Genomic DNA, 25,287 nt, shown 5'->3' with positions numbered 1-25,287 from the left:
GCCTAGCCCCCGGCTAGGTTTCAGAGCACTATTTAGTCGCCTTTTACGACAAGCTTAGCGCTGCTGCAGGCCTATTCTTTTTACACTCGAACCTGCACGGGGCTCTTACATTAGCAAGGTCAATCAAATATTTGTTGTTTAAATATAACACATTAGTTTGCAATACTGTGTTACAATAGAGTATCTCTTGCGGTAAGACATTTCATCCATTTTAATCGAAAACCTGTACAGGAAAAATTAAAACACCATTAAAAGGAACAGAAAGATCCTATAAAATTGATTTTGTTTGCTTTTCGTAGCACCTGCCGTGCATGCCTATTTTAACATAATGTTTGCTCTTTTTCAATGACTAAATCAAATCGTACATTCCTTTGGATTAATTACATTCAACAACAGGATCGTCTGTGTACTTTAAGCGATTCCTTTTTAATGTTTATTAACTTATGAGCAAAAAATAAGGGCTTCAACAATATAATAACTAGATTCGCAAACTTAAACAAAGGAGAAGGGGCGATAAGAGGTTTTTTTGGCCTAAAATTCAATTTAAAATTAATCATAAAGTGTAAAAGAATTTAATTGTGAATCTATTACACATGTGAAAACAAAGACTTCTGATAGTTTTTGCATTGAAAGGACAGAAAAACTCATGAAGTATACCAATATTCCAATATTCTGTCAATTTTTGTACTTTCTGGTCATTTTGTTGGCAAGGAAATGGTTTCCACACCCAAGAAAAAACTTCAAATTAAATGAATACATTCATTATTACATAGTTTATCATATGTGAAAATAGAAAGTTGTTTCTTGCGTGCGGACATAGTTTTCTGGATGTAATATATAAAAAATATTTTACTATGTTATGAACAACTTTTATGTTATTACAACAAAGTTGATATTTTAAGCAATATTCATTGCTTAATACCCGACACCTACAAAAAACACTCATTTCTTTTTTTCGGTTGTGCCATACTCTTATTTGGAGGACATTTTCGCACGTAGTCTGATGGCTTATTTGTAAAAAATCAAAACCATATATGAAAAATGAGTTCGTAGTGTAGGAAGAAAGTGAAAAAGAAAACATTACCATGGGCATTTTTTGGTTGAATTGATTAATTTTTATCCTTAATACGGGTATTTTTATTCTTGTTTGAATTTAAAAATATAAAATTTGCAAGAGTCTACCGTTAATTACAATTAATGGTTTGTAGAAATATTAATAGGGCGTCCACAACGTTCTATATGTTAGTGAATGCTAAAAATCGTTCTGTCGGAATTGATTTACATGTTTCCGAAATTATTGATTAAAGTTTTAAGGCAGTCAAAGAGCTATTGTTATCGGAAGTTTCGCATATTTGTTGGTCGAAACAACTCAGCTTTATAACAATATAGCCGTGCATTATCAACCAGTCGTCATTATTTGAGTAAAAAAAACTTGTTGCTCATAGGCAAAACCTTTAATCATACAACTTATCTTTGAATTTCAAATTCATTTTTTATATTTTAAAGCTGTATTTGGCATGACATTAGTTGTGTCCTTATTGTATGACTTATGATGTAACGTGACTCGCAACAGCGCATTGGAAGAATTGGGATTGATTTTACATACGATGGGGACATAACAGTTTGTAGGTTTAAACTGGTCGGGAGCTGGCATGTCCGTTAATTGGTAGTAGTCCTTAGTTTGTACATTTGTGTAATTTATATACAGTTTCATTATTTCTGTTGCAACTAGGGACTCATACCTTTTTGATTTTTAAGTGTGTTTGTGTAACATTATTTCCACTGTGGCCAGATTTTAATGAGGGAGGGTTGTGATCACGCCAAAGTACTTAACCCGACGAGATATAATGTATGTCATTGTTACAGCTCTGTTGTGCAATCAAGTAAATTAAGGGTTTGCATTTGAAGGATATGCAATTATAAAAGAACACCTCCTTAACACGTTCTTTTCTATAAGACAATGGCTTAATTCTAAAACAATAAACTTTATAGAAATATCATGTACTTTACCATTACTTTGTTCGTATTAAAACCGGATTATAGTAATATCCTACATTTTGTTTTTTTCTTGAAAATGAGAGATATTACATAAACGCCATAGAAACACGAGCTAGATTAACTTTTCTTTAGAAAAGTGTGGTTGTTTAAGTCATTAAACCCTTTTACCGTTGTTAAGTTATGACTTGCATTAATTTTTATATGGTTTGTAGCATTATGGTGATGTAAGACTTAAGCCTTTATTAGGTATCCATGCGGTATTATTTGCTTACATATATAACCCTATAGCTTTTAATCTGACTAAATAAAAGGAAAGACTCGTATATTTTTTTCGGTCTATGAAGAAATAACAGCATAGCAGCTTATTTTCAAGTGTGTACTACTGGCATTGAGGTTATTTCCAATAGACCATAAACATATAACAGTCATTCTTTATAATTTTATTTTAGTATCAAACAACAACAAGTAATTTATTGTACTTTATCCTTCAACAAAGAAAAGTACATACAAAATAGAATAAAAGGCATACTAACGTTTATAATGAGGAAGTAACAATTCACAACCATCCGTTCTACACGTATATCATTTTCCATATAGAGTACATAATGTGCAATTATCGTATGTATTTGGAGAAACATGGAAGCACTTTTATCCATTATACGCCTGAGGAATGCAACTTCCGATTCTCAGTAACATAATGAATAGCAAATGTTTTCTTAATTTTGTTCTAAAATATTTGTCGTTATTTATCTCTCAGTAAACAATGTGAATAAGTGTAGTATTATACAAAATAAATATAAGTACCTTTAACATCAACAAATATTCAGAGACATCAGAATCACAAAACATGACCAAACATGAAGACTTGATAAAGAGACGATCCACATACACAATGTATACATCTTCGGTAAAAATCTAAAGATAATACAAACAAGATAGTACACAAAAACTAATGGTCGATATAATATAATATGAAAGTTCAGTTTCATATCATAGAAAAAAAAGCACCTATTAGCCTTTATTAATGGCGTCACAAAGCAACCCTTGAATGTTTAGAACACTGAATTGTAAAAATTTTCAGGAAATGATTATTTGAGAGAAGCATAAAACCGTATCATACGCCGGCTGTATCAGGAAGTGTAATGTAATCAAGGAACAAAGAGTGTTTTGTTTGTCAGTATTTATAATTGCTGTTATTAAGACATTTTTATAGAATATGAATACATCTTATTCTTTAAATCAAAATATCAGATAATGGCCAGACACTGTACATATCAGAAGTGGGGGTGTTGGTTTAAATGGGTTTAAAAGATCCAATGTCATCGTTCCTAACGTAATAACAGTCTTATCAATTAATGGTACTAAGGTTGCATGGACTTTTGTTTTCGACGATTGTGTTAAAGGTTTTTTTTTGGTAATTTGAATAGAAAATTTGATAACCAAAAAAACTCAAACAAATCTAAGAAATACGTTATTTTCTTTAGAAAATAGCGAGTTTTGTTCAAATACTGTTTTTAAAGTTAAACAAAGCAAATGGCACATGGTTAAATCATATGATAAAGGATTATTCAATCAAAATTAGGAGTCGTAGGCTTCATAAACTTTGTGTCGTTGTATACTTCGTTACATTTCGTATTATTACACCACATCACTAAATCATGAGAATCTTAATACATGTTTAATAGAAATTAAAGGCGTCCGGGTTGTTTTTTTTTACTATAGTCCCTTTTGATTAATGACATTTACGGTGTATTGTATTTTTTGTCAAGTTTTTGACTAGGATTATGGGTATTTTGTATCTTGTACTAACCATGGTAACTTTAAAAATTAAAAATCCTTAAACGCCTATAAATGTGTTCTTAAAATTAAATTATTACGAATGAGCAAATCAGTATGAACATATACAAGTGTTCAATTTTGAAGAGAACTTTTATTTTGCAGGACAATAAGCTAGATATTATAACAATATTACAAGCTTAGCTAGTTTGGATATATCATAATCTAGATCATTTATTGATTGATGTTGCAAATGTAGGTCATGAGTTTTTACGATATGACATAAAAGCTATGCCGGGCTAATTATCATTAAGGTCTTAATGACATAAAAGCTATGCCGGGCTAACACTCATTAAGGTCATAAGGTCAATTAGATTGTTTTCATTTTGAAAAATGAAGAGAAACTGAATCTTCAAGTCATTGATTACGAAATTCTCACATCTCGTGAAATCATAACCGACTTGTTATCGTTGTAGACTTTATACATGTATTACCAAATTTATTTCATGAAGTTAACTATGTTACTAACTGTAACTGTTCTCTTTGATTGAAAATATTTTAATAGTAGCATTAAGTTATAAATGATTACATTTGATTTTAAGTTTAGGCTGATAATGGTAATTTTCAAGTTTAGGCTGATAATGGTAATTTTCAAGACTAGATGACTAATGATTACAATGTTTTGAAAGGGTGTATATTTCTTGTTTAGAATTTGTCACATGGTTCAGTAGGCCACCGCACTGTCTAAACCCTTGAGACATTTCCTGAATTCCCTACATGTGAAGGGATTGGCAACCACAAATTACTTTATGTAAGAAAACCTTGTTATTATACGATATAGGAATGTTTAACTAACATATTTAACGACTTCCTGCAAGCTATTATTTCAATCTCTGTTGTATTCAGTGGCATATCTTTTTGCAAATTTATATTAAAAAAAAACGAGAATTTAATTTACACTTTTATCTAAACTTTATTTCAGTGCATTTGTATTTAACAGTTTCCTAAGAATCATTTCTTTTTGGAGAACAAACATATAGGAAGGAGTTTTAAGCATTTGAAATCATGAACTGCATTTGTCATAACGATATAAACTGTATTTATTTTATAATTTATAGGACCTTTTTCCCGACCAATTTTACGACTGTGTGTCGCTGATATTTCATCCATATGAATAAACTATTAATCAATTCATTTTCTGTTATTGGATTATTTATTTGTCATAGAAAGTCTCGGATTCTGAAAATGTAATTGATAATTGATAATTATTGCTAGAATAGGAAGAAAAAAAAGCTTACAAAAATACAACAGAAAAAGAACGAACATGGTGAAACGTAACAAATTCACCATCGAATAGCCTAATTACTACAAAATAGTAAATAATTTCAGGGATCGCCAAAAGATCCTCAGTAAGTGTAATCACACCTTTTGGTAAGCTCTTGAAGGCCTTGGCAACAAAGTAGTAATATTCACGGTAAGTTGCACGGTGACAATTCTTCAAAATTAAACTAAAAATTAATTTAACTACACAAAGACAAATTAATATCAATATCTCCTCAACGTGGACAGACGCGTGAATTAAATGTGCGATGGGATAAAAATGAAGACAAAAACCCTACAATAAAAAGTAAAAAAAGAAAATAAACAGAAACAGAATCAAATACAATATAAAGTAAATAAACTATATACAAATAATTAAAATAGTCCTTAACAAAGTACTGTATTTCTGAAACATTATCATGGTGTGCTGTTTTACTTTAAAGTATAATATTTTATTCCAAATACATGGTTTAAACATTTTCGAATTACACAGTCCCGTAGTATTGTATGAGCCTTGAAGAGTGAAGCCTTGCGAACTTAAGACAATTATGTTAGTTCCATAAGATCAGTGTGTATTAAAAGTTCTTCAGGAACTTACCATCAAAACTAAACCCATCTTACTTTGCCTATCACTGTTGTTTAAAGTAAGTATTTTATATGATTCTGTGTCCCTTGGTTTGGATTTTTTCCAAAATGTCTTTTTTTTAAGCAATTATTATTTCGATTTAAGTATCGACTTATATGATCACGTTTAACCATGTGTTATCTAGATACTAAAATATAACAAAGTGTATCAATTTTTATTTCATCATTCTATAATTTTACACTTTTGGCCTATATCATCGTCAAGTCGATTGATATTTCATTTCTATAAAAAAAATTGTCATTTATTTGAAATCTGTTTGTTTGCATAAGAAAATGAAAGTCAACAAAACATGGTTCTCGCGTGAACAATAACGTTATATGGCATATTGTGATATTACATTAGCAATATATATTTCCGAGGACCTGTCAATTAGCAGTATAATTAAACAAGAGGTGCACTTATGAAAATTAAATTTTTTTGAAAGTGCGATGTCCTTTCTATTTGTAGTTCATATCATTTTTATTTGTTCAATGCTTAATGAAAAATGTTATTGTAAGGCTAGGTTGGTTAGGAATGATTTATAGAGGATGGCAATCAATACGAATTTGACCAATGATATTTAAATCACTGAAAGCCTACGAAAACTATTTTGGCTTTCAGGTTAAAGTGTAGCAGAAATGGCCAAGTAATTCAGAATACGTTATAGAATTAAGAATTCATGTTAAAATCCTGGAAGCAAGTTATACCGAGGAAAGATCTTAACTATTTTCGTATCTTCTGAAGAACAAAATTAAATACTGAAAACAGTATCCTATCACTCCTTCAGATTCATCTTACCCCGTAACAGCTCAAGGAGATTATTCCAAAGAGGAAGTTTTATGATGATTTCCTTATATAAATGTCTGCAACATTTATTTCTCTAAGAAAACACAATTCATTCAAATCATTACTCATATTGTTTTGGTACACTTTACTTTCATTCATATGTGTTACGCCAGTACAGATAAAATGATGATGAGCCTTTTACAAAACAAGCCACATTATTAATAAAGGCATTAAATGAAACAAAAGGAAGTGAAAAAACAAAAGTGATTCTGAATAGCCTCAGGTTGTGTGAGATTGCAAGCTTACACATCCTGGCATAGTTTGATTTGTTCTAAATTTAAAAAGGCAAATGAGGCTAAGTGAGAGCAAAATTGTATAAAAACTACAACCATATATATTTTGCGATAATGATGATACAAAAGTATCCGAGTGCGTGTTTTTTTATATGCATTTTCTATTTCTATGCATTTTCTATTCATTCGAGTGTCGATGATGTAGCTCTTGTAAACTCATGTATTAGAATATAAAAGTAAGTGTTCCAGACAAAACGAATTGGGCAACACGTGTCCATACGTTTTCCGTATAAATCTATACAGACTGAAACTTATTTTAAAATCGACTTGTTATAATTTGAAATAAAAAAAAATATATGCAAGAAATGAAATATCATTTATGATGGAATGTTTGGATAGCGAAGAACTTCTGAATTACACAATAGATTGCTTCAGAAGAGGTTACATATACGTCAGTTTAAACAACGCACACGATATGGTCTTAATTTACCGTGATTCTTGAAACTACACAAAAACATCAAAAATAAAACCAAAAATATGTACTCGTTCAAACTTGCTACATTGAAGCAACGACTCAAGTTTTACAGTTGAAATATGCAAGCGTAAGATTAAATGTGTCAATCAATATTTGCTATATTTGGATAATGCTGACTTCTGTAGAGTTAAATCCGACAAAAATGAAAGAATGTAAAATCATTCTGCAAAGAAGATATCTATTCTGCAGCTTATATGTGGAAAAATACAAACAAACCAATCATAGAGATATTGTATATTTCAATATGCTGTACACGTGCTTCAAGGAGTAACCTTTAATCAAGCGCATCAAAATCAAATGCTTAGAAAGTTATTGATGTACAGAAATCAATGCACCTTTTGCGATGTCATATGATTAATAACACCAATAATTCTATAATGACGATATTTTTTTATTTTAAATACTATAACTATGTAATGCGTCGTCTTGATTTGTACCATCACCGTTAGCTTTTATGTATTTTTAGGCTAATTACATCTTACGTTTAAACGATTACACAACGCTTTTGTCAAAAGTACTACTGACTTATACTGATGAAGCAAAAGTATTGCTTGCACATAACATGAGAAATCATGCTAACCTACGAATTTTGAATATAAAGATATTTTAAACAATATTCTTCCTAATTTTGCTTTATGCATCAAATTTGGTCGGAAGCTTGATATAAGATGTTTACTTCACCAAATCACTACCAACAAAGGGATATTTCAGGAAAAGCTAGAATGATTACATAAACCCACCTAATGATAGGGCCATTGTAATTATTTTCGTTCTTACTTAAGTTAGGCTTACTCTTATATATTTAGGTTTTATGCATCTGGTGAGGAGGACATGCTTACCCTTCTGGAACATCTGATATCACTCCCGGTTTTTGTACGAGTTTATATTGCAAGTCTATTATTTTTTGTGTGTAACGCCTTGTTTCCCTTCACAGTATATGTGTAATCTATTTCATTCGGTTCGCTCCGTTGTGTATGTTGATCGTCTGTGTTTCATGTGTTCACGTTTAGGCCATGTTTTGGGATTTCGACGTGTTTAAACATCATTGCTGACGTTTCGGTATTTCTGCCGAAATTGAAGGGTCCATTTAATTGAGAAATCCATTTAAATCATTTAGAAGACTGGATCGGAATCGAATTGCATGTTAGTTCCTTGAAGTCATCAGAAGTTTGTAACTATCTGTAGGTTAAGTTAATGCAATGTGACCTAAAGAATGATTTTTCTATTACACACATTGCGTGGCACAACCTGTCATTTTCATAAAACATCAAAGATTTGCGTTCTGTAAGACATAGAAAAAACTTCCCTGTTACTTTGAATCTCTTATAGAATCTTGGATTAGGATAATTTTGCATTTACAGAACAGAAAATACCCAGAGCTTTTTTTTACTACAGTTATATTTTTATTTGAAATTTACTAACTTTTGTTTCGACGCATTTGTTTTTTGCTCTGACATGTATTAGTTTATCGATACAGGTGGATTTGAATTGTTTATTTCGTAATTATTGGCTGGTATTATGACACTGTGGTTAAATTCTTTTTAACAACAATTTAGTAAATTTCAATCTTCTCTATCAAAATTCTTCCTGAATGCTTTAAGCCAAATGAGTTTTTTTAATGTTCGTGAACCAAAAAAGTGAATAGTCATTAACTAAATTTTTAAACTGGATTAAACGTAGCATAGTAGCATAGGGTCTCGAACCAGGAAGGACTTTTTGTTAATTCTGTCATTTAATAAGATTCAATTTGTTGCAATGATAGTTAGCTTTAACCATCGATAAAACCATATCAAGGAATGCCGTTAGGAGTCATTTTCTAGGAAAATGGAAACGAGTAATTATGGGTGCGGTTTCGGGTTTTTGTTTTTAATATTCAGGTTAGTAGTATAGAAATAAGAGTTGATAAACCTGAGCATAAAATAGATGCTTATCATACATTTTAATACCATAATTAAGTACAATATTAGGACTGTATCATGTTTCATGCTTTTGATAAACGTATTTTTATACAGCAGTCTTTCTTGTATATACGAGATGCTCTAATTTACTGTTTGCAAGAAGTATCAATATTTATTTCATTCAAAAACGCTACGGAAAACAAAAAGGTTCTACTCAGAAACTAATGTTGCTGTTAATTTTAGAAAGATTTCCAACAGACTTCAAAAATTGATTTTTCACTACCCAATGCAAATCACCCGAGCTATAGTATACGAATTAAATAGAGCGTTACTTACCCTCCCCTTGGTCAGAGACCAAAAAAAGGGGACCAAAAACGTCGAAAATAGAGTTTTAGCTCGATTGATTAAATTACTTGTGATTGGAATATCTTTACCAGCACAACACGTTGAAAACATGCTTCATCATTTTAAACTATCAAATAATGCAAAAAGAAAGTGCAGAGGCTGGTTTTTATGCTGCTGAATAACGTTCTGCTATTATTATAAAAATTAACCAACGTAAGCGTGCTGTTATGGGGGTAATCACGATTTTTTCGATACTTTTAAAATAAGTAAAAACAAAAAGACAGAAAACATTATATTGGCATCCATAAAAATACAAAATATGCCGTTTTCTCACACACTTCTTATAATGCAGATGAAAAATGATCGTCTCAGAAATTAGTATTTAGCTACCAGATTTATAAATACTCTTTTTCCCTTGAAAGATTCCTACTTTGTTCTGTAAGCACTGAATTTGTCCTACCCACCGGTTTCGCTCTTAAACTTAGTTATTTGTTTCCGACGCAGTCGGTATTGAGTTCTTGCTTTTGCATCACGTGACACCATGATGCTTGACAAACTCATATTTCACTGACTAAAGAGAAAGGAACCGTGAAATAAAAGGCTCCATTAAGGGTATTGGTGTCCGGAATAATTTTTATACCAGTTGCTTAATCTGGTTTATAATCTTTTCCCTGATCAATATCATAAGCAACCAGAAGATTGCTGAAAATTCGAGGGAAACGTGTGGATCGATAACTTTACCCACACTTTATGGTACCCAGGTTTTTGATTGAGAATTATACGGTTACAAAAGATTAATCCTATCAAGGGAACCAATATTCTAGAAGGAAGTCACCAGATTTTAAAGAATATCGCATTCGTGCCATTTCGGATTTTGAAAGCAAGCCAAAATCATGGCATAGAATACTTGACGATTAGCGACTTTGAAGAGACTTCAGTCTTTGGTTTAGTAATTGATAGTACTTGTTCTAAACTGGATTCTCGTAAACATAAATGCGTTTTTAACATTTACAGAATAACTGTGCTAACCTAGGATACTTTCATACATTATATCATAAACTTTGTCATTTTTTATTTTTAATTATAATATATGTTGTGAAGTGGCTCATTTACCGAATGATAAGAACAATAAATAAGTGAACAATAGCCTTATTTAAAAGATAAAAGGGAACTTAATTCAAATAAAATGCATCACAAAAATATAGTGGGGCCCAAATCATGACTTTTTGTCCCTGACGAAGGCCGTAAAGCCGAAAATTTGCGCGTCACTCTTTTTATTTTTATGCGTTTTATTTGTATTTTATTTGTATTCTGTAGTTAGCCCCCTTTTAAATGTGGCTATTGTTCACTTAGTTTTAATTTTCTCATTTGTTATTTCACCTTTGACTTTTTCTTAAAATGAATACAAATAAGCAAAATTTTATCGTTGACCATGCAGAAGCATTTCTGAACAATTTATGTCCTAGATTTAAAATCAAACTTGGTATTAACACGCCACTCGTTTCCATTTTCTGTAAGTGCAATTTCTTGTTTTCCATGAATTGAAAGACTTCTTTTGATCAAATTAGATTTTTAAGAGCTACCTTGATAGAGCAACCTGATTTATGAAGTATTGGAAGATATCAAAAATAGTTCAATTGAACAGTGGGAGTATAGAAGAAACACATGCGTTATAAAAGTGTCTTAAATTATGTTATTATATAAGGTTATTTTGGGTGTTATCACACAGATGGAATTACTTAAGTGGAGCTGAAATGCAAACATGTCTTAAGAATCAAGGTACTCGTGTACTGTGTCAACTAAGACCGAATGAGAAACATACTTAGGTGCCTCAACAACATTGGAATAATGAAAAACCAAATGCTAAATGCTTACTGCAAAGTTCCAGAAAGATATGGGACAGTTTGCCTATTTGTCGTCAATTGCCCCAAGAATTCATTTCTTTACATCCGAGTTATGATGGCCTTTAATTAAAATATCAATTGAAATTAATGAATGAATAAATTATATTTATTTGGTAGACTTTTTCGGCGCTGGATTTTACTTCCTATTTCGATAGTTTTGATTTTGAGTACTTCTTGTGTACAATCTACCTTTTAATCTTAGCTCCGTGCAGGTCCGGGTGTTAAAAGAATAGGCCTGCAGCAGCGCTAAGCTTGTCGTAAAAGGCGACTAAATAGTGCTCAGAAACCTAGCCGGGGGCTAGGCGCTCTGCCCACAGAACAACTGGGATGTTTGCCCCAGGTGGTGGAATGGGGTACCCCTGGCGTGTTACATGCTAGGGTTGTCAGGCTATAATACAGAAAACCTCCTGCTGGGGTATTCGATAGGAGTAGGAACCTTTGCGCTCCGCCACAGGAGGCTAAATTGCCCGACCTTACCCACCCCCCTTTTTCCAGTGGCAATCAAAATTTGTCGACCCTATTATCCTTGTGACCCATCCTTTTTTTTCATTTCATGTTCATTTTATCATCCATTTCATGTTCATTGTCTGAATATAGCTGAAATATTGCTGCTCGGACGTTAAACCCCAACAAACCAACAAACAAACCTTTTAATCTTGAACTTACTACATATTTTGCTGATCAGAGGTTACTCATTGAAAGACCTAAACACCATACCGAAATTTGCAATTTTCAGATGACTGTCACCATATATAAAGAAAACAGAGTCTCCGATTAGTTCAAATAGCAAATTAATATATACCCATACATTTGTTTGTTAGTAATTAAACTCAAAATGACTTATCTATGCATATTTCCTGTTTGAAAGAAAAAAATCTATATCAATGCGTTGACGTCAATAACTCAAATTTGTGATTGTTAAAAAAAAATTTTCTATGAAGAAGTATCCAAAGGAACAGGATCCTAGTGAAAATAAAAAGAATGTAATCCAGGGACAAGTTTAACAAATTTCTCGGCTCCGGTGTCTGCTTTGTCAATTCCTATCTTCGAACTTGATTAACAAAATGAACGATTTTTTGACCAGGCTCTTATTGGAGTTCATATTGCAACTCCCGAAATTAGAGAAGAGCCCACAGCATAATGTGTATATTCTTTCATAACAAGATGAACAACCATTGTAGTTTTGCAGAGCAGTCCTTTTTCTCCTTTGATTTTAATATCTGTTTTGTATTGGTTTTTCCGAACAATATACGAACAACATATTAACAACACATAAAAAACACACAAACAAGACACGAACAACATACGAACAACACACGAACAACACACAAAGAACATACAAACAACACACAAACAACACACGAACAACACGCAAACAACATGCCAACAACACAAAAAACACACAAACAACACATGAACAACATACGAACAACACACGAACAACACACAAAGAACATACGAACAACACATAAACAACACACGAACAACACACAAAGAACATGCGAATAACACACAAACAACATAAGAACACACAAACAACACGAACAACACACAACACACAAACTACATACGAACAACACACCAACAACATACAACAACACACAACAACACACAACAACACACAAAGAACATACGAAAAACATACTAACAACATATAAGATTAAAAGTATTGTTTTACTATTACTAATCTTCTACATTTATGTACGGATGAAATGTAAAAAAAAGATGATTGTTAGTTTGTATTTAAAACAACCATCATAAAACGTGAAATATTCAGTCTTTTTAATGACTAAACTTACGATATGGGCTATATATACATATTAAAATGACTGGTTTAACAGGCTTTTAAATGCTGTCACACATTATTAATATCATAATGTCTTTTTTCATGCCAGAGTTTGAGTTGCACTGAAATTTTAAACAATTATAGTAAAATATATGAAGCGGTAACCTTAGAAACCGACGTCTAGTAAATTGAAGATATGTAAGTTCGAACGATTTAAATATCGTAGAACCAAAAGCAAACAGGTATTTAAAATGATTGAACATGTATTTCATTCAAAGTAAAGGACAAACACATAGAATAAAAATCAAAATGACAAGTCAGTCTGAATATCGAAGCAAGATTAAGAAACATGACTGCAAACATTACACTAAATGATACATGGATTACCGTTTTCTATATTTTATTCGATGTATAATAATATCTAGTGAAATGAGTTATAAATACATCAAACGTATTAAAGATGGTCATCGGGACATTATAGAACACCGAAACTTATTAGTATGTCAAAGTCAATTCAGTATGACAGCGACACCAAACAAACATAAGAATGAAATATTTTATGAGGAAACGTCTGTATTCTCACATGATTTGAATTTCCGGTCACAAAATTGATAACAAAGCTAATGAAAATAAAAACTTTCCGCTTTTCACTCTGTCCATAGCACCAATTAGGTTCATCATAATTTCATATTTACATACGTAATTTCTTTTTCCCGTCTTAAAAGGATACTAACAAGCATCATAATGCATTTCGCCATAGTAGGATGTTGCCAATGGAATACAAATAAGAATTATTGTGATAAGTCGAAGTGGTCACATAATGAGTTATTTCACTATTATATCAACTTTTTATAATTAATATCATCGTCATCTCTATGAACAGAGTTTTCGTTTTGCAAACACGTTTAACTAACATAGCTATAGTTATAGGCTGGATAAAATAAACTCTAACAGCAAATAAAACAGAGATGCTTACAAAATCAAACACACAATAACTGAAATGGATCATTTTGTTAATGTTCTTTGTCAGCTTTACGAGTAGCTCTCTTTATTTATCGACAGAAGGTTATACATGCATGTCGCAAACCCACAAAATCAACTGGTATTATCAATTCAAAAATAGTTACAGACCACGGGACTAGACTAAATCTATTATTCGTTTGTTGCACTTATATGTTTTTTTACCTTTGCAAGAGAAATCGTTTTTGCTTGAGTTATAAATAGGAAGAATAGATGGTTTTCTCCATTAAGTTATAATTATTCAAATATAGGGGGCATATATACTTAAAGGGCATAATTTGTTTCGGTGTTTGTTTTTTACAACATTTTTCAACTATACTCTGTGCACTGTTGTATTCTAAATTGATCGGGACTAAAAACATGCGTGTTTACCTTTTTTTTTTTATAAAAGCTTAAGAACCCAATTTCACTTAAGGTTACAACATGTCGTCTTAGTGTATATTAAACATGTTTTCAAATTTCTGTTATTCTAATCATCATACTTTGCAAAAAAGTAATTCCTCATCATCTTCCAAATACACAGAAGAAGATTTTTTCAAAATGCTGGAATTTTCGATCGACAACATATTTGTCCAGCGTAATGGCAGCGTTTTTCAATAAACGGTCGGCATTCCGATGGGAACTAATTGTGCTCCTTTACTTGCTAACCTATTCCTTCACTCTTTTGAGGCTGACTTTATAGCTGATCTGATCCTAAAGACAGAATATCGTTTGGCTAGATCCTTTAATCTCAGTGTCCGTTATAAAGATGACGTATTATCTTTAAACAATCCTAGTTTCGGGGATTTGATACATCGCATCTACCCAAAAGAACTTGAGATAAAGGATACTAAAGTCAGTCTCATTCCTTGACCTACAATGAGAGATCGATAGTTAAGGAAAACTATTGACCAAACTTTACGACAGACGTGACAATATTTAATTCATAATTGTCAACTTTCCTTTCATCTATTGCAACATCCCTTCAGAACATGCATATGGAGTTTTCATGTCACAACTCATACGTTATGCCAGAGCTTTCCGTAACTACGCACACTTTTTGTATCGCGCTAGACTTAAAATTAGGCTTCTGGGACAAGATTATGTTGCTACAAGATTAAAGTCATTACCACAGAAATTTTATTGTCGTCATCATGAACTCGTGGATCGTGGTATCCATATGCACCATGAAAACTGACTTGTTCAAAGTGTCATAGTTTTCCTTTCCTTTTTCGTCTACCCCTGACTTGGCTTTTTATGAGCAACTCGGTTGTGTTTCTAGAAGAGCAGAGAACGCTTACCCTACCCTTGCACCTGGTCCATGCTCCCAGTTTTTAGGGGAGTCCGGGTTGTTTAATTACTTTTATTACATTGTATATACAATGTATTATTTTAAATGCTTTATGTTCTTTGTTGTGTTTGTTTCTGTTTTCCATGTCCGGTCTTTGTTCCTGGATAACATTCTTTTGATTTCCGCTAGAATCTTGTTTCACTTGATTACTCTTTTATTAGTTTGATGTGGTTACGCCTTTGTCAATCTGACTGCATTTAACTTTGTTGTTTAACTTTAATTGATATTGTGAGGAATTGTACGTGTATATAGAATTTTTAAGAGAAAGATAATAATCTTTTCCCAGAGAGTTTAAAACTTGACTATTTGTTTTTTTTTCGATATTACTAACAACATATGAAGAAAATCGGATACGTTTTATATTTCTTTAAAACTGTGTTTTACCGAAGTCTTATTTTTGGTTTAAAAACGGTTTAACTCTTAAACTTCTTCCAAAATAAGATTTTGGTAAACGCTTCTTCAAATGGCGCATAATCTGATGGATCTAAATATTCAACTGAAGATGAAAAAAAGTTTATCAAAATGTATACTTTTATACAACTATATACAGAGCAATTTAGAGTAGAGAATATAAGGATTATAATCATTCTGTATATAATTTAACGAAAAGAAGTAATCCAACCTTTGCTGTTTTTTAGTTATTCTGTAAAGACCGTTGGTTTATGCAGGATATCATGTTTATTACTAGTTATGACAATTGGCTGCGTGGTTCTTTTTAATGGATGGGAAATAAACTATTTTCGAATGAATCTATCTAATTTTCGAAAGAAGATATTTACAAATTGCAATATAAATCTCGTCATAGTTTTGTCCCAATCAGGATGGTACAGAATTACAGTGATATTATATTTCAAAGCTCACCAGTAAATAATCAACTGAATTTAACTTGAAACAGAAAAAAAAACGTACTTCTTAAATCAAATTAAAAAAAAAAAAACTATTATGTAACCATAAAAAGACAAAGGAAATTTTACCCATTGCAATGAAATTAAACGTAAAGGAATCAAAATTATTGTTCTTAATTATTCAATCATGTCAAATGAATACATTTTTTGAATTGTTTATTTTGAGTATGAAGATATCTGATAATACCATATTAGTGTTTTACTATGTGATTCATCATAGCCGTCCTATTTATCTGCGAATGTATCTGACGTGAAAAAAAAAAATAATAAAAAATTAATAAAAGAATCATATCAGTTTCATTTATTTGAAAATTACGCATAGAACTTGAATTAATGTAGAAATGAGCAGAGAGAACACATTAAGTTGTGTGTGAAGTACGGTAGTTACTGCTTCCTGTAAGGCGACCGCTATGCTGACTGTTGACGGCCATGTCTAAAGTCTAACGTCATCCATTTACAAAAGATGTAACACATTCATTTATGATCAACAAAGACAAGATCTTTACATGTCACCTTTTCATACTTTCTTGTGGAAATCAAAAGAATTGAATCCAGACACAAAGATCAGACAGGGATAACAGACACACACAACAAAGTACATAAAATAACCAAAATAATAAGTATAAGTGAATGAGCAACTCCACTTAAAACTGGGTGTATGGATTAGGTGCAACGGTAGGGTAAGCGTCCTCTGATTTCTAGAAATTCGGTGCGTGAAATGTGTGTTACTGAAAATCTAATCAAAACAATTCTGTTATACATTGTTTATAAAATAAAGATCCTTCTGTGTATGTTGGAAAAGAACGACTTGAATTCAATAAAGATTCGCATCTTAAAAAAAATAAATAAAATGAGAAAAATCAGATATATGTTTAGAATGATAAAAAAATAAAAACTTTATATTGAAAAACTTAAAGAACGATATAGAAGTTTTCATGGAATAAAATCACGCAAATTTAAGGACGAATAAATAGAAAATTTCATGGAAGTTACATTTTAAACCAAATACTCTTAAAGAAAAACAGTTGCGTTTATCTTAAAGTACAACAGGTGAAATTGTTTCTTCAAAAGTTCATCAATTGTTCTGTTCACTGGTTGAAATTCAGATTGACGTCAAGTTACACCCATGCATCTGTATAAATCAAATCTAAATATCAATAGTAGACCTGACGTTTTCCTGCAGATAGAAACGATATATTTCGTGATGTTTAAAGCAGGATTCCAGAATTTACCTTCCTCTAACAATAGTACCAACTTAAGATATAACATGCGACAAAGATATATCGGTTACTACTTTACATCCGGGTTCCCTTTGAGATGTATCATGATATATTTCTTGTCTTTCATTATTGTTTAAAGGATGACACGATAATGCTTTCTAATTTAATTTGATTTGTGTTTATATCTTAAAGTAACATCTGATGTCATTTATTTTCTGAAATAAAACTAATTAGATTTTTGAAATGAGCACTCGATAAAAATATTCTTGAAAGTATTAAAGTTACTTTTCAATGTTTGTGATCCGTTATTTGTATAGACCAGTATTCATTAGGAAATGCTATTCGATGATTTAAGTGTAAATAAGGTATAAATCTGAGTAGTTACAGAAATGTCACTGTAAACTGGTGTAAATCTGTAAACCTATAGACATATCCCATAAACATTAAAAATTAGTGTTAATATACATGTACATGTATTTTTCTCACGGAATATTGTTCGTATTGTTAGTACATAACAATAAACTCAGAAATAATTACTTACTTAAAAAATAATGGCATCACTTAAATATTCAAGCTGCCCAGTGTCGATCGATATTTGTCGATAACTCTAGCCATTCTGAAGGACCTGTTTCATACCCAGGCTGATGTCCGCGGTATTCATGTACTTTTTTGTTTGTTTACATATTTGGCTTCTGTGTGTACACAATCCTTGAAAACCCGGAAATTTTATAACCAATAAGATACCATCACAAAATTTTAGGTTATATAATAGAGTTTATAATTCTTCGATCGTCAATTAATATTCGTAGATGGTTTTGGAATTCATGTATATCTTGAACGCATTAAGAACTGTAATTCGTATTTACAACATCCAATTAGAAAGCACAAATAATTGAACAATAATGCTTTTTCACATATATGTAATTATACCAAAGACAGAATATATTTACATTCATGATATTGTTAATTTAAAATGAAGGTGGCTTGATGATTTGTAATTAGCTTAACAGTTACCTTAACAGTTAAACATGTAGAATTAAAGCCTACGAATATCGGCGATTACGGTGATAACGAGGTCCTTATCTTGGTGATCATCAGCAAGCATTATAATAATTTTTTTTTCTCATCTTCACTTGGACAAAAATCGTTCAATGTTATCTCTGAACAATCTGGTGAAAAGTTCACTCACCGGGCACGATATATTTTAACTTTTTTAAAATCTTTTCTGGCTAAATTTATTGCGATATTGGGATGATTAACCCAGCTATGCCGATAAAGTTTACAGAAAAGTTAAAAATAGATAATTCCATCTTTGTTTACCATAATCAAGGACAGGAAAAACATTAAGTCCGAGGTTCATGCTTTGTAATCCTAAGGGCATTCTACCTAAGACATGAACTCAGACTCTACGATCAATTCCTAAAATACTTAAATTTCAGTTTTTTTACTGATATAAAGAGAACATTATACATTTATGTATAATATTAAATACGTAAATCGTTTACGTATTGTCTTTGTTAAAATATATCATTTGTTTATTCATAAATTTGATCGAAAACACAATGTTTTAAAGCTAATAGAATTCCTTCGTATGGAAGGATCAAAAACATTCTTTTAGAACTACAGTGGTTCATCAGGAATGTCCTATTTATGTCAAAACTGTTTTTTGTTTGTTTATTAAGTTTTGCAGGGCATTTTATATCAAACAAATTACTACAAAAAGCTAAATATGATAAGCGAACGCTCACGTTGTTTCCTTTCCTTATCAAAGTTCATATTTTAAAAGGGAATATCCAGTGGCCCTTACAATGGACTTCTATGATTAATAACGAATTAATTTAAAAAAAGGAAAATTAAAATATTTCGTCTTATTTGTTACATGGTATAATCTTGTCAAATCATTCCACTCTGCAGTATTGTAACCTACACTGAGGCTATTTGCGCTGTATTGCACTTGGTAGAAAGTTTTGGTGCTGGATTTGGCTTCCTATTTCGATGTATTTGAAAGTTATGTCTTGTAAATAACTCATATTTGGATTTACATCTTTCTATTTGTTTAGTTCTTCTTCCACAAATGAGAAGTTACTCTTTGAAACACGAGTACAACATGCCGGAATTGGGAATATGTGTGATGTTTTTGTTTTTTATTTTCTCTCTCCAAAATATGGGGTTCGTCCTCTATCTATGTGAAAGGGACAATGTATTCAAAATAAATTATAAAGTGCAAACTTGACGATCATAATTATTGGTTATAAAATTAAACATCACTTACGAATTTCAAGTTCAGAGAATAAAAGAAAAGAAAAGAAAGATCTTGCGAATCCCCTTTACATATGGAAAATTCGTATTTAAAAACCCTTTATTTGCTACCAAAAAGAATATATAGTACACGGCCATTCCAATTAAGATAATTTTAGGATACATTGAGCTCGATAAATAACTGTTTTGCAACTAAAACTTGTATTATATTATCACTTTATCTAACTCATATTAACGAAGACTACTAATATTTTCCGCGATTTAAGCCGAATTATTGTTTCAATAGACTATGTTCCACAAGTACCATTTATACCTTAATTTAGATTAAGTACCTTCACTATTGAGCTTATCTAAATCTATTAATTTTCTGGTTTAGATCATTTTGTTACCAGACTATAACTCACCAATTAAGAGTAGATGTGACAACACGTTGTAAGTGTAATTGACAGACGTATGGAATGTGACAATATCTTCTCGTTTGTGTCGGCAGTTTTATCTTTAAAAAGAAAAAAATAGAGAGATTGAGTACTAGTGAATACGAGAGATACCATCATAATGTGTTAGGTTGTCTGAGTGTCTTACTACGAGAAATATTAATCAATTAACACTGTCTTTCAACTCGTTGGTTGTTAAAGGAATTGTTTTTATTTGATGACATTTGGATAACTTCATTTCAACTTAATTTCGCATTCATATATATATCTATATCTAAATGAGGTATTTCCAGAAAAAATTCTCATTTAATGCGTCTAAGAATGTGTTTTATGGTCACAAATAGTCTAAGTTTTGTATTTCTGTTATGTCTTTGTGGTCTTTAGATACATTTCCAGTCGGGTAAAATTGAATATACAATAAATCTTCCGGAAGTCATGTCGATACACTGTAAATACACAATTGATCAAAGATTAAATAAACAGAAATAAAGCAGTGCTTTACAATACGTGACCAAACTATAAAGCCTTGCTTTATTTAACAATTTTTTTTGGTTGAATCTTTGATAGCTTATGTATTCTTATATTACCATGTTGAAGTGATAAACCTTTAAGTAAAACAACCTTGCATAATTCAACGTCTTCTTTTGGTTATCAGTAAAATCTTTTTTCTTTTTTCTTTAAGAAGATAAAAAAGAAATTGGTTACATAATCGCAACTTCTGCTGTGATTTGCTCTAAGTAAAATGTGTATTTAGATATAAAGATTCACTGTATTTTATTCACCGAGAAAGACTTATTCCTCCTTTTCTGAGAGATGAATAATTAAGATATCAATTTTATGTTACCATGTTGTGTTACCACTGTCATAAAAAGACCAATAAACAAACATAAAACAAGACGTATGATTTTGAATAAAATTTGAATTAAAGGTTAGCTATTTAATGTAGCCTACCCTAGAAGTTCATATCTTTTGAAAAATCATAGGAATGGAGGTGAATGTTTGTAGTGGGTATGTAGTGTTTCGTAAAGGTGATTTATTGAAAACAAACGCAAAAAAAAATTATATCATTGTATTGTAAACTGCTTCTTTATATTGAAATGACCAAATTAATATCAAAGATAAAAAGCTTCATACCATGTCTAAAAGTTTAAAAAAAAATATATGATGCTTTCGAAATGATCTAGAGCTTGTTTGTCAAAATTTAATGTGCATTATCAAATAGGCGGCGGAAAAAAAAACTTGAAACAGAAATGGCAATGAGTCATTGAACAAAACAGTGATTTTTTGAAAGGCGAAATCGCTTGTATGAATAAATTTCAATATTGATTAGATATTTATTTTGAATTAGGAAATTTAGAAAACATTTAAGTCAAATAATCCAGATGAAATAACAGATTGCGAAAACACTGTCTAAATATTTGTTTTGTAATGTTATTGTTTTCTAGTAATACATTTAGACGAATTTAATTTGGTACAACCCTACACGCTGGAGTAATTACAGGCCATAAAAGCGTAATATAAATGCAGATGCCTCTTCGTTAGCGGAGTTTATATGTCTTATTAAGCAGCTGATTGGACAATATTTCATTCAAGTGTGTATACATGGTCTCCATTAAAACATAACAATCACTCGATGTCAAGCATTAAACTAAAGATTCAGGATATCAGAACACAATAATTGCAGGGTATTTATCATACAAAAAAGCTTTTGTATATTCAAACAATTGTATAAAATGAAACATATTGAATGGTTGTGTTCATTTTTATGTCATTTACCATCTTAATTTAATTTCAAGATAAAGCTGAGAACTTCTAAAATTGTCTTTTAGTTCTCAGCAACTTACAGATTATTGAAAAAAAATTCTCCATACAAAAATAGTTATATAATTTCAATAATTATTTTCTGAACTATCAGAACCCCTTATTTGCATCATTAGTCGAATTTTATAACGGATATTGCCCAGAATGCCCTGTTGTTTTGTAGATCATTAAGTGATATTGTAAGAAACATGTTGGGTTTTAACTTTTGCCATGTCTTTCATTACATAATCTATATTTAAAATAAATTCCTCGGGAACAAGAATGGTTACAACAAGGGCAATCCATTAACAATAAAAGGACAACACAACGAAAACACCAAAAAGGACACAAAAAAGAAAAGAAAAAACATTAAAATACAAAAGATCTGTTGAGTTCCAATAGAAAAGGAATAGCACACACATGTGTATGAGGTTATGTTGTTAATAAAATAGCACATACATTGTATCAAGCTATTTTGTAAAAAGAACAGCATACACATGTCTATCAACTTAGGATACAAAAAAACCACGTGGAAAGTACCTGTTCTAATTATATAATAAAACAAGAAGTAAGTTGTAAATGTAACAATCGATTGTGTAGGGGTATACCTAGCGGAACATGTCATTTCATGTTTAATTTGCATATAACTTGCAATTTAATTTACCTTCAATTATATGGTTATTTTGTTAACCCACTAAAAATGCTTAACCACCACAAACATCGCAATTTTTGGTCTATCAAATATCATCATATTCAAAATTTCAAACTTCAAAATTATAAAACTGTAATATAGATACCTTTTAATATGGGTATTGACATAATATTCGGTATACACATGTTTAGCATGAACACTAACACTGAAATAAAGTAACGTTACAATTGACTTAAAATAATTTTTTTTATGTAAAAGTATCACAAAATTTTACCCAGATCTGGATATCTAATAAAAAACTGAATACTTACAAATACCCGTAAATCCTAGTTAAAAGCAAGTACAGATCTTCTTTAAGTCTTTCCATGATTTTGTTATTGGATATTAATCTGACCTTAATACCAACACATGGAAATCATGGTAACTGTTCTCGTTCGTAAATGGTTACAAATGTGCAATAAATACATTAAGTGTTAATGTTTACTTGACTGGTTATTGTAAAGTGACCTGATAAGCTACATTACCATATTTGAATATCAAAGGACAAATTTTCACCCACGTTTGCAATCGGAATATAAAGTAAGGAAATCTTTGAACATTTTTCATCTACTGCCATCGTTCTATTCAAGTAGCAAAGTGAGTATTTGATAGACTGTCCTATAATGTATTAGAGATAGTATGTTTGAATTTTATAAATAGGAATGATGCAAGAATAGAAAGACAAAACACTTAGTCTTCTTCCGACAAGACGGAGATAAATACTTATTGTAAAAATGATCGACTACAAGTTGTAAAATAGTAAAGCATGTAAACCAAACTTTAGAATGATACAGCATGCCAGTGAAGGAAGTTGAACGATAGCAAACATCAACCGATATCTGGAAACAACTTCATAACTGACAGAAATGTTACAAACAACTGTTTTTTTATGTTTCAAGTATCCGGCATTTAAAATCTTCACGCGATATAACGGAGGTGTTGTTCCAAATGAATGCATGTAGACACATTTTACCGGAAGTAAAATTCCACCATTCAAATTGATATACGTGCTTAAGTTTCAGATCTATATCCGGTTTAAAACTTGTTCGTCTTTGTTTTCGGTTTAGTGCTGCAATTATAAAAACCGTTGACACATTAGTGCTAATTTACAGCCCTCATACATGTATTGAATTGATGGTGTTAGTCCCGAACCGGAATTTAATTTTCCATTACTATTTTAGATTATTAGAATAAAATACTTTCGGAGTGTTTCCAAAATGTTCCGGACATAGTTCCATGGTCAATATATGACATTTATCATTAGCACTGTTATTTTTGGAATTATTCATAGATGAATATGTGAATATTGATGCTTACCAATGGCATAAAAACTCAAGGATATATAATACATAATACGATAAGATTAAGTTTGAGTTTATGGATAGAAATAAGCCTAAATAAATGTCATGCTTATTTGTGAAAACGATATCATCTTATCAAATTTCCATTTCATTTTGATTTAAAATCGAGAGAAAAAAATAATCATTTTACAAGTAATAAAATAAACGAATTGATTCCGAGAATTCGGTATACAAGGAATAGAATTTTTCACCTTACTACATGTCTCAATATAAAAAGTTTAGTGGCAAAATATGTAAAAGGGAAGGCTGGAGACGATTTGCGCAACTATAGGAAAGATTCGCCTTCAAACAATACCATTTTGGTTTCTCATAAATATATATGTTAAAGAATGATATTAATAATAAGGAAAACCATATCCTGTAGAAATTGATTCTCCTATTTTTATAGTAGATATTGCCATAATTGTGGTAAACTTGATTAAAATTTAAGACTGTTGAAACTTTATTTTCAAATGTCAAAATAGACAAATTCTGCTTCTTTAAAGAAATTTTAAGTACTAATAAATATAAATTTTAAACCCCATCAATGGAAGATGTGATTCTTGGTGCAGAAAAAAAACCATCGAACAAACGATGCTTTTTCGATCTACATATGCTTTCTTATTTAGCGATAGCCTTTTTGCATTCTGTACCTCGGAGAAAACTTGTACCGATATCCTACTAAAATCAACGGAATACTTACTAATTTCCAATTTTATCTCAATGGACGGAATAAAAAAACGGAGATTGGGTATGGTGTCTGTAAATGTTTTTGAATAAGTTTTTGAACAATTCTAAAGAATGTCTGCTATTTATAAGACTGCTTCTTAACAGACACAAAGAAATCAATCATTTTCCAATAATTCATTTATACCTTATGCTCAAATCATTCATTTTGATTAAGTTAAGCCATTTTGGACTCGAACGTTTCATTTGGTTTTGGGATCAACCAATGCCCGTAAAAGAAAAAGAAATTTTGTAATGAAGCTTGATTTTAACTGGTTGAAAATTACAATAAATAT

General features: G+C 31.0%; 2 long non-coding RNA genes across 2 annotated transcripts in view; both read left to right on the top strand.

Annotated features, from left to right (window-relative positions):
* Nucleotides 1-25,287, top strand: part of LOC148611344 (uncharacterized) — a 28,163-nt gene that overhangs the window by 2,280 nt on the left and 596 nt on the right. The window lies entirely within an intron of this gene.
* LOC148611345 (uncharacterized) lies at nt 4,369-4,968 on the top strand. Its single transcript, XR_015924488.1, has 2 exons — nt 4,369-4,585; nt 4,893-4,968. It is a non-coding gene; the product is annotated as an uncharacterized LOC148611345 (long non-coding RNA).

Source organism: Perna viridis, chromosome 7 (genome assembly GCF_037379345.1).
Source record: "Perna viridis isolate PV_CMFRI_1.1 ecotype Kerala chromosome 7, ASM3737934v1, whole genome shotgun sequence".
NCBI classification, from domain to species: Eukaryota; Metazoa; Mollusca; class Bivalvia; order Mytilida; family Mytilidae; genus Perna; species Perna viridis.
Note: the sequence above shows the minus strand (reverse complement) of the source record. Positions and strands in the feature narration are given on the sequence as shown.